Source organism: Sycon ciliatum, chromosome 1 (assembly GCF_964019385.1).
Source record: "Sycon ciliatum chromosome 1, ocSycCili1.1, whole genome shotgun sequence".
Lineage (NCBI taxonomy): Eukaryota > Metazoa > Porifera > Calcarea > Leucosolenida > Sycettidae > Sycon > Sycon ciliatum.
In genome coordinates, this window is record NC_088643.1 from 36,282,956 (window position 1) to 36,294,678 (window position 11,723).

At 46.0% G+C, this 11,723-nt stretch overlaps 2 long non-coding RNA genes across 2 annotated transcripts; one reads left to right on the forward strand and one right to left on the reverse strand.

Annotated features, from left to right (window-relative positions):
* Window positions 1–964: 964 nt before the first annotated feature.
* LOC135806970 (uncharacterized) lies at window positions 965–5,271 on the reverse strand. The gene is made up of 5 exons (XR_010551392.1): window positions 4,885–5,271; window positions 2,581–2,629; window positions 2,208–2,256; window positions 1,836–1,884; window positions 965–1,519 (listed from the first exon to the last, which is right to left on the reverse strand). It is a non-coding gene; the product is annotated as an uncharacterized LOC135806970 (long non-coding RNA).
* Window positions 5,272–9,051: 3,780 nt separating this feature from the next.
* On the forward strand, window positions 9,052–11,471 carry LOC135823881 (uncharacterized). Its single transcript, XR_010554790.1, has 2 exons — window positions 9,052–9,372; window positions 11,176–11,471. It is a non-coding gene; the product is annotated as an uncharacterized LOC135823881 (long non-coding RNA).
* The last annotated feature ends 252 nt before the right edge of the window (window positions 11,472–11,723 follow it).

Below are 11,723 nucleotides of genomic sequence, written 5' to 3' on the forward strand. Positions count from 1 at the left end.
CCTTCCTCCTCCGGAAACTTCCATTTTTCGGTGGTACGGTGTCTATTTTCGGTAACTTCGGTGCTGACAATTTTTACCGAAAATATAACGCACCGAAAATTTTGGTACTACCTGTACTGTATACATGCAGAATTATTTGGTGCACATTTTATCGCTACATGGTTTATAATTTCCCTTCTTCTTGATTTTGTATTTAGCGCTTTCGGGTGTTATTATTTATTTTTCTTATTTTCGCACTAAATTATTATTTTTTTGGCTACCGTTCTGCTTTCGTTTCGCGTGGATATTAAAAAAAATACATGCAGAACTAGTACACTTACCTGGAAAACGGGTTTTACCGAAAATTTCCCTCCACCGAACCGCCGATTTTGGAGAATACCGAAAATATTACACCACCGAAAAATTCTGCTTTTACAGTATGTAGACTACGTGCAGATATCGAGGTCTTTGTGGTCCACTTTCACAACAATAACACAAACATGCACAGAAGTCTCTGCTAGCTGCTGTGAGCACGGTGGCTCGGCAACGGCTTTATTTATTGATATTATTATAATACTATCTCTTTCCTGATTTTTGTTCTTCTTTTTTTTCCTTGCATAATTGTATGCATAGAGCCTGGTAAGAACAAAATATGCACAAGACACTGCTGCTACTGTAGTCGCACAGCAAAACACACAGAAAACGACAACATGTTACAATGAATGTAACAACACCCGTCCATGCTAAAGGACCTATATCCCTGCCCAAGGACGGCATCTCTAAATCCCCACACTCTCACCACACGGTCATAATCCAGCTTCAGTTCAATCACTGTATTCTTCCCCTGCAGACTCAACCCCCCATACTAGCCATACAATCTGAAGCTGTATGTAACCACGGCATACAATGGCCCACGACGCACACCTCCCCTACGTTTTTTTAACTAAAAAAGAAAAGCAGTCGTAACTGCCACAGCCACATGGCCAATATTGGCAATAAGAAAACCAATAAGATATCGATAAACACACACCCAGAAGTCAGGGATGGGAGGGTGGGATACTAACTGCACCAACAATAAGCCACTGCGAAGTGACAGGAATGTGGTCCAGCACAACATTTTTGCTGAAGCAAAAAGTTGCGGGGAAATCCCAAAATCGATGCGATTTTGCATGAGCCCCAATGTTCAAGTTACCCACAAAGACACAAGCGTTCCAACTCTTTTTGGCCGTTGAAAAGCGTACCTTCTCTGCATTTGGCACGTGCTCGGCAACAAGATTCAAGATTTCAAACTGCATCACGTTTTTTTGTCTTTTGAGATGGATTGCAGGGTAAATTTAGAAAGACGTTGAAAATCAATATCATTACTGAGATATTCCTAAGACTGAGGGTATGACAAATAATTAGTTTGATAAAACGAGTGACTTGGACAATCCCTGAACTCCGGCATCATGGTGCTGTGACTGCTGTCCATGTAGATATACTAGAATGTGCCATGGCCAAAGTGTGCCGCTCCAACATGGACAGTGACCACCGTGATTTCCTGCAATAGGCACACAAAGGGTAGTGCACAACAGAATTGACACACATTGTCATAAACGACCTGCCCAGGGCTGCTGAACCCGGCGATAACGTATCTCAAAGTTTGGGGCTTTTTGCCCGTACATTCTGTCTTGGAACTCAAGCCAGTTACAGCACGGTCAAATTTCCTGAGGCACTGCCTACGAGTGCAAGCGGCCTACTAGCAAACCAAAAATCTAAGCAATTCCAGCGCCCACATTGCAGCTGGGCCCATTTACCCACAGGTACATTGAAAAGAACAGGTGCGCACAAATGGTCAAAAATTCACCATTTCTCACCTATCCGACTATTCACAGCTGCAACATGGACAGTGACCACCGTGAATTCCTGCAATATTCACACAAAGGGTAGTGCACAACAGAAATGACACACATTGCCAGAAACGACCTGCCCAGGGCTGCTGAAAGCTGAAAATGACCTATCTCTAAGTTTGGGGCTTTTTGCCCGTGCATCCGGACTTGGAACTCAAGGCAGTTACAGCAGGGTCAAATTTCCTGGGGCACTGCCTACGAGTGCAAGCGGCCTACTAGCAAACAGTAAATATAAGCTAATCCAGCACCCACGTTGAAGCTGGGCCCATTTACCCATAGGTACATCATCAGGAAAAAGAACACAAGCGCAGAAATGGTCCAAAATTCACTATTTCTCACCTTTCCCACTATTCACACCTGCAACTTCGACAGTGACTATCGTGAATTCCTAAAACAGACACACAAAGGGTAGTGCACAACAGACATGACACACATTGTCATAAACGACCTGCCCAGGGCTGCTAAACCCTAAAAATTACCTATCTCCCAGTTTGGGGCTTTTTTCCCGTGCATCCGCACTTGGAACTCAAGCCAGCACGGTTACAGCAGGGTCAAATTTCCTGGGGCACTGCCTACGAGTGCAAGCGGTCTACTAGCAAACCAAAAATCTAAGCAATTCCAGCACCCACATTGCAGCTGGGCCCATTTACACACACACTTACATTGAAACGAACAGGTGCGCACAAATGGTCAAAATTTACCTATTTCTCACCTTTCCGACTATTCACAGCTGCAACATGTACATTGACCACCGTTAATTCCTGCAATAGGCACACAACGGGAAGTGCACAACAGAAATGCCAGACATTGTCATAAACGACCTGCCCAGGGTAGGCCTTGGCGGATAATGCCAGCAGAAAAATTGGCAGAATTCGGTACTTTTTCTGGTAAGTTTCATGCATGTTTGGTATGTGGATAAAGAAATGGAGCAGAATTCGAGGAATTGCCCGCCATAAGGTTTGTATGGTTCTGCCAATTTCGGTGCAAAAAACGCAGAATCTGCCACCTTTTCGAGCATTATCCGCCAAGGCCTAGCCCAGGGCTGCTGAAGCCTTAAATTAGCCCGTGCTTCACACAGCCGGATATGTACATGCGCGTGCATGCGGACCCACACTCATGAACAAGCACACACAGAATAGTCTGTATGAGTTAAATTGGATAGGTGGAGTTCTGGATTCGAACAACTGGTGCAATGTCACGTAACTCGGCAAATGAGTCGCAACGCGAAAAGACTCTGCTGAGTCACGAACAGGCAATGACTCTGCAACTGAGTCGCAAGCAAGCAAACAGGGCAAACCAGTTGTGAGCGAACATCCGCACTCCCCAATGTTTTATTTTACTTGTATGTTTTTTAGAATTGAATATGGCAAGTTACAGCGGATGCAAGTGCAGACCACATAGGCTGCAGAGAATATAGCAACATGTGAACGTAGAGCAACAGCTATAGGGTGGGTGTTGGTGGGGGAGAAAAAGCTAGGAGCAAACCTGTGAAAGCCAGGCAACAGCAGCAAACTCTACTTTCACAAAGGCAACACTCAAAGCAAGGCACGTGGGAAAAGTTTGGAGCAGAAGAAATACGAGGTGTGAGCTGCAACCTCTCGTGGCGCGGTTTCGGAGCTGCGCTGTAGATTAGCGCCGTGAATCTGTGTGATTGAATAGTGTAATCAAGCTGCGAGCTGGCAGGTGTTCATGCGGCGCTAACATACTCTAGCCACGGGCTAGTGCGCCAATAACCGATCTCCAAGTTCGGGGCTTTTAGCCAGTGCATCCGGACTTGGAACTCAAGCCTGTTACCGCAGGGTCTAGTTTCCTGGGGCACTATCTGCGAGTGCAAGCGGACTACTAACAAAACAAAAATCTAAGCAATTCCAGCACCCACATTGCAGCTGGGCCCATTTACACGCACTTACATTGAAACGAACAGGTGCGCACAAATGGTCAAAATTTCCCTATTTCTCACCCTTCCCACTATTCATACCTGCAACATGGACAGTGACTATCGTGAGTTCTTACAACAGACACACAAAGGGTAGTGCACAACAAGAATGACACACGACCTGCCCAGGGCTGCTTAACCCTAAAAAAATACCTATATCCCAGTTTGGGGCTTTTTGCCCTTGCATCCGGATTTGGAACTCAAGCCAGATACAGCAGGGTCAATTTTCCTAGGGCATTGCCTACGAGTGCAAGTGTAATGGGTAGCCGAGTGGTAGGCGCGGTGAAATCAACAAGAATTACTTTTATTCTACTTCTTTCAGGTACACACCTGAGATATAATTATTAGTGAAAGAAGAAACGGCAAAATAACTGACTTTCTCTCCGGTGCACACCTGGAGGTTGAATAGCTCGTTATTATCAAAATCTCATCTTCGAGTTAGCTTTCGTTGCTATCTAATCTAATCTTCTCATTAAAACAGAAATGCGCAGCCGCTTTTATGCAGCAGACGACGTACGCTTACATACGGAGATACACTAAATATACATCAGGCAAGCTCCGTATTAGTTCCGTACTGCTTCCGTATTGGTCGGGCAGGGATACTACACCCTCCCTTCCTACAGATTATCACGCCCTCGTGATTTTCAAAAAATTAGTGAAGAGTTACGAACACAGCGTCAACCGGAAGATGGCAAATTATATCGGAAATGATAACGTTTAGAGTAGACAGAATAAATGAACTGATAACAAATCATAAAATAGAAGTAAAAGCACACCAGGTTCACACGATCTCACGGGGTCAAAAGGGAAAGAACTGTCCTCCAAATAGGACCTGAAACCACAGCACTCTTGCTGCACTACGCTGGCACAACCCGCCAGGAACATCGCAGTTCAAAAACCGAACTGAATACACTATAACTATAAGGGGCGTTGTCACACACATTGTCCCACGTTAGCTGGGTAAGCCGTGGCTCACCATGATCAGACGCCTACCAAACTAAACTGGATTCACACACTCGCATAAAGGAAGACTGAAGAGAACAGGGAGACTGAAGGAAGACAGGAAAGAAAATGCCATACCTGGAATCAGCGTTAGTAACCACGGCGGCGGCTGGAGCTACGGCGGAGAGCAAGCCAGGTTTTATCTTCATCTTGGTTGAGCCGGTCACCCAGAGCGGCTAGCTCGGCGTCAGACAAATGACCTTCCTCCTCGTCTTGAATCGTGGTCTTCACATTGTCGATAGCATCGCTTTGCGCGACGTAAAGAGTGATGGTCTAGCCAGGAATAGTGTTGACGAAAATCTGCATCCCACCACGGAGACGAAGTACCAAGTGAATAGTGGACCCCTGCTGAACGTTGTAGTAACTCAGGGTTCGGCCGTCTGCCAAATGCGTGCCGGCGAAAATCAAACGCTGCTGGTCTTGGGGAATACCCTCCTTGTCTTGGTCAGCAGCCTGCATGTCGTAGTCCTCATCAGCTTCGCTATCACCACCGGTAGTATACATGTCGTTGGCGGGTCGCTTGGAATCGCCATTGGAGTCTCCAGTGTGTGCCGTGCGAAGAGAAGGGTGATCCACGCTAGCACCCTGACTGTGCTGCAAGCTAATATTAATAAGTAGGGCCAAGCCCAGGAAAGCAAGAAACATGATTCTCAACTTGATTCGTCGCACGGAGCTGCAGCGGGTTGAGCCATGGGGTCTGGGGTCGAATCACGTTGTTTTATTTAAAACTACACCGCTGCCACCAATGTAATGGGTAGCCGAGTGGTAGGCGCGGTGAAATCAACAAGAATTACTTTTATTCTACTTCTTTCAGGTACACACCTGAGATATAATTATTAGTGAAAGAAGAAACGGCAAAATAACTGACTTTCTCTCCGGTGCACACCTGGAGGTTGAATAGCTCGTTATTATCAAAATCTCATCTTCGAGTTAGCTTTCGTTGCTATCTAATCTAATCTTCTCATTAAAACAGAAATGCGCAGCCGCTTTTATGCAGCAGACGACGTACGCTTACATACGGAGATACACTAAATATACATCAGGCAAGCTCCGTATTAGTTCCGTACTGCTTCCGTATTGGTCGGGCAGGGATACTACACAAGCGGCCGACTAGCAAACCAAAAATTTAAGCAAATCCAGCACCCACATTGAAGCCGGGCCCATTTACCCACAGGTACATTGAAAAGAACACAAGCACAGAAATGGTCCAAAATTCACTATTTCTCACCTTTCCGACTACTCACACCTGCAACTACTACAGTAACCTTCGTGAATTCCTACAACAGACACACAAAGGGTAGTGCACAAGAGAAATGACACACATAGTGTCATAAACGACCTGCCCAGGGCTGCTGAAAGCTGAAAATTACCTGTCTCCAAGTTTGTGGCTTTTTGCCCGTGCATTGGGGCTTGGAACTCAAGCCAGCTACAGCAGGGTCAAACTTCCTGGGGCACTGCCTACGAGTGCAAGCAGCCTACTAGCAAACAATAAAAATAAGCTAATCCAGCACCCACATTGAAGCTGGGCCCATTTACCCACAGGTACAAAGAAAAGAACTAATGCGCAGAAATGGTCCAAAATTCACCATTTCTCACCTTTCCGACTATTCACACCTGCCATTTCGACGTTCACCATCGCTAATTCCTACAACAGACACACAAAGGGTAGTGCACAACAGAAATGGCACAGATTGTCATAAACGACCTGCCCAGGGCTGCTGAACCCTTAAAATTGCGCATGTCCCAGTTTGTGGCTTTTTGCCTGTGCATCCGGACTTGGAACTCAAGCCAGTTACAGCAGGGTCAAATGTCCTGGGACACTGCCTACGAGTGCAAGGGGCCTACTAGCAAACCAAAAATTTAAGCAAATCCAGCACCCACATTGAAGCTGGGCCCATTTACCCATAGGTACATTGAAAGAACACAAGCGCAGAAATGGTCCAAAATTCACTATTTCAGACCTTTCCGACTATTCTCACCTGCAACTACTGTACAGGCAGAAAAATTCGTCGGTCAATAATTTCGTCCAACTCCAAAGAAAGGGAGTTCGTCCGGTTGTAAATTTCGTCCATGGATCATAAAAGTGTATTGGAAATGCTGGACAAATTGATACTAAAAGTAGAAAGGAAAAGGACATATGGAAAGGAGTAAAGAGTAACGGGGGTAACTCTCCACCACCGTAACTAGATACTACAAAAAATATACAGTGAGAAAGTGCAACAACTAGGCACAAAACTTACAGAGTAAGAGTAGAGTGGCGTGGTGACCAGGTGATTTGGGCACCCAGGAGCACGTGACCACTTTTTCAACCATGTTCGATTGAAATAAAGGAGGAACGCTGCATCGCAGCTTTTTCGGACCAAAACCAGTCGACTCAGCGTCCAAAAGACTACAACATATGGGCCAATCGCGGTCATCCGTGCTTATATAAGAACGAAATGGCGCTTTTAGTGACATTTTGCATACAAATCCCCATCTAGTAGGGCGCAGTCACCCAGTTTCGGTGGAAGTGCGCGAGTTCGATTGGGATTCAAGTAGGAAGGGAGCGTCTCAGCTTTCTCGGACCAAGACCATTCGACTCAGCACCCTGAAGACTACAACTGGTGAAATTTTAATTTTTGCCTTAACTTCCCCTTTAAAAAAGAGTCCGCAGGATTGCCGTGGCTTATAGGTTATAACCGGTTAACCGACCGTTAGCTTAGCAGTTAAAGGGGAAGTTAAGGCAAAAATTAAAATTTCACCAGTTGTAGTTGTTGTAAACCACCAGTTCTCAATTGGGAAAGGCCTTCGCGCTTATGGCATTGTATTCGTTGAAATGTTGTATTTCGACTCCGCCGTACCGCTGATGTTGCTGCATGGCATACGCTATATGCGTTGTGTGCGTTTTGCTGTATACGCTGTTATGTCCAGTTTTATATGCTTATGTTTTGCATGTACGCTGTTTTTGCATGCTATAAATAGCTGGTGTTATTAGTGTTCATTGTTAAAGGGGAAGTTAAGGCAAAAATTAAAATTTCACCAGTTGTAGTCTTCGGGGTGCTGAGTCGAATGGTCTTGGTCCGAGGAAGCTGAGACGCTCCCTTCCTACTTGAATCCCAATCGAACTCGCGCACTTCCACCGAAACTGGGTGACTGCGCCCTACTAGATGGGGATTTGTATGCAAAATGTCACTAAAAGCGCCATTTCGTTCTTATAAAAGCACGGATGACCGCAATTGGCCCATATGTTGTAGTCTTTGGGACGCTGAGTCAACTGGTTTTGGTCCGAAAAGGCTGCGATGCAGCGTTCCTCCTTTATTCCCAATCCAACATGGTTGAAGAAGCGGTCACGTGGTCCTGGGTGCCCAAATCACCTGGTCACCACGCCAGCAGGTGACAACTTTCACACCAAGGTTCAACTCGGGTTCAACTCGAGTGACAGGACTGCACCCAAAAAAGGTCAAACAGGCTAGTAAGTTGTACCCTGCAGGCACGGTGACCAGGTGACTGGCGTACGCAGGAGCACGTGACCGCTTGTTCAACCATGTTCGATTGGGAATAAAGGAGGAACGCTGCATCGCAGCCTTTTCGGACCAAAACCAGTCGACTCAGCGTCCAAAAGACTACAACATATGGGCCGATCGCGGTCATCCGTGCTTTTATAAGAACGAAATGGCGCTTTTAGTGACATTTTGCATACAAATCCCCATCTAGTAGGGCGCAGTCACCCAGTTTCGGTGGAAGTGCGCGAGTTCGATTGGGATTCAAGTAGGAAGGGAGCGTCTCAGCTTCCTCGGACCACGACCATTCGACTCAGCACCCCGAAGACTACAACTGGTGAAATTTTAATTTTTGCCTTAACTTCCCCTTTAAAGGGGAAGTTAAGGCAAAAATTAAAATTTCACCAGTTGTAGTCTTCGGGGTGCTGAGTCGAATGGTCTTGGTCCGAGAAAGCTGAGACGCTTCCTTCCTACTTGAATCCCATATCGAACTCGCGCACTTCCACCGAAACTGGGTGACTGCGCCCTACTAGATGGGGATTTGTATGCAAAATGTCACTAAAAGCGCCATTTCGTTCTTATAAAAGCACGGATGACCGCGATCGGCCCATATGTTGTAGTCTTTTGGACGCTGAGTCGACTGGTTTTGGTCCGAAAAGGCTGCGATGCAGCGTTCCTCCTTTATTCCCAATCGAACATGGTTGAAGAAGCGGTCACGTGCTCCTGGGTGCCCAAATCACTTGGTCACCACGCAGTCCGTGCGCCAAGGGGTACTCAAGGGCTGATTTTATTTGCAACCGCGGGAAACGAAGTCACCAAGACGCCTTCATTTGAGGCTTTTGGAATTGGAGAATTTATTGAATTTAGGTATGGCTCTCGTCCCTTCTAGAGAACTAACCAAGACCCTGTGGGGGCAGAAGGAGACTTCTTTGGCTCCGTGAATACACTAGCTATGCGGTGGTCTAGTTTGTTTGAGTGTGTGGTTCGTATTCAAAGTGTTCCAAGCCGCAGTTCACTCGAAGGTCATCGTGGATACGTCTGCACTTGAAAATCAAGGCTGGAAAGGACTGCCTGGTGTGTCCGAACGGTATGTTTTGCACTGAAGGCATTTTTTGTATGAATTGTTGAAAGTGTCTACTTGTTCGAAATGCAAAAGAGATGGTCGTAGATCCTTGGCCCACAACACCCCACTAAATAAACTATGACCTGTCGTGAAATTATGTGAAATTGATCAACACAATCATCCACAAAATATCCTATGCCAAAGTACTCCAAATGCAAATAATGGCATCCCTTTACCTAGGTCATGTTTGTAGGGCCTTATGCCACATCTTTGCATGATTTCCTCATGCAAATCGTGTGCCTAGCTTCGAAAACACATTGCGCTAAGTGCCGAATATATACCTGTGAATCAGAACAACAGCACTCACTATTGCTTTCATGAGTGGTAATGGTCAACTGAAAGGAAACTTCTATCCATCAACTCATATTGAGTAAAGTAATGACTAATCTCCTTGCTGCGCATGTGGTTCCTTCGTATTTACATGTACCGTAAAGTACCGCCAGAGCGCCCCACCATCTCGTCCTTTCGGGGTCGTATTGTGGGGGTGGTCTCCTGCCTGTAGGTTATACGACACGAACTTTGTACACATATTGCACGTTCTGCAGACAATCTGTGCCTTCGAGCGGACACTAGCTCCACACAAAAACCTGCTTAGTGTGACTTTAGTACACCAAGTTGCTCACACCGTACGAACTTCGTTGCACTCTGCCATACGATTTTCCTTTCCCTGGCTGTATTATATAAATCTGTCGCAGCAAAATCAAGGTGGGGCGCTCTTGCGGTACTTTGCGGTATGTGCGCCTCTCTGTGTTCGGTGAATTATTTTCAATATTTGCGCACGACTTCAGGATAGTGCACATTTTATGCATGTACCTGCATATGTAATCCTTCCATGATTTAAAAATTAGGAGCCGTGCTTCTCATCACCGTGGACAAGTAAATGTCGGCCAATTACGGAGCATTTGGAGATTTGCACAAGTACAGTTGCGTGTTGATTATGCGGCAACCGCGGAATAAAATGAATATTCTGGACGACTGAAGCTACAAAGCCATCTTGTGTTAACTTATTACCCTGAGACAGTCGTGCTCATCTCTAGAGACTGGCTTGTATTTAACTCTACGTAATGGCAACTTTCATGATGCTGACTGTCTACATTTACTTGAAGTAGGACTATAAATACTAAATATAAGGTCTATAAGCTGTCAGTGCGGTGCTGTTGGATACCCGACATGCCATGTGACTGACCGCCAGATACTAGTAAACAACATGCGATTGTACCGGTCACATGCACAGTGTAGCTGGGTTTTCACGAAAATTTGAAACTTATACGATTGTGAGAAAAGTTCAGAAACCACACTTACACATACACACGCACACACACACACACACACACACACATGCGCGCGCACGCGCACGCGTGCACACACACGCACACACACCTGTCCTGTTCTGTTGAGCCACTACCACAACTTAGCACAAGGATCGCATCGACCCCAAAGGGGCAGTAAAGCGAAAGTGAGAGGTGTTGGCTTCGAGTTCACCTATCTCTACGGTGAACGCAACCTCGATCGAAAGTCATGCCAAACGGATTTATCTACCACGCGCGCGCGTGCGCGTATGCAAAACGGAGGAAGGATTACTTACTCTCCCTGTATGATGTTTCTGTTGTATTCGTGAACAATGTCATTGATGTTTTTCCATGCATGTTTTTGAATATGCGAGCATAACTTCCAACATCAAGCACATTCTTGCTTCTCATCAGCATGTATAAGTTTATGTTGGGCAGTAGCGTTTGTTTTACCGGCTGCGTTTGTTGGTGCTTGCAGGTCATTGGCATGCTGTCTGTTTCACAGAAGCTCGTGTGACAGGTTCACCGTACAGCTATGAATGCAATGTAGCGTGTTCAAGCCACTTCGGTATGACGTGATGCCTAATTTCCTGGTCGTACCAAAATTGCGAGTATGCAAGTGATCGTCAAGCCTGCCCCTGTACAGTAGCCGTCTTGCCTTGTTACGCCTGGTTCTGACTCTGCGTTCTCGTTTACTCCATGCAATGTTACAAGGAATACTGCTCCCTTCTCAAGCAATTCATTGGCAACAAAACGCTCGGCTATGCCCTGTAACTTTGCTGTGCGGTTTGTGCTTTGTCAATGTTGTGTACCAGTTCATGATCTGTGCTTGCTGGTCTGTTTGTTTTCTCTCGCACAATTGAGGCGCTGTAGCACAGTGTACAGTGTCGATCATCCTGCCCAGGCTCTGATTTCACGTACCACAGTACGGTTTCTCTTGTTGCTCACTGTAATGTGCATGATACAAGCTCCTTGGTACTCCATCATCACCTGGTGCTGTTGCTGCCATTGTTTGACCCTGCTGAT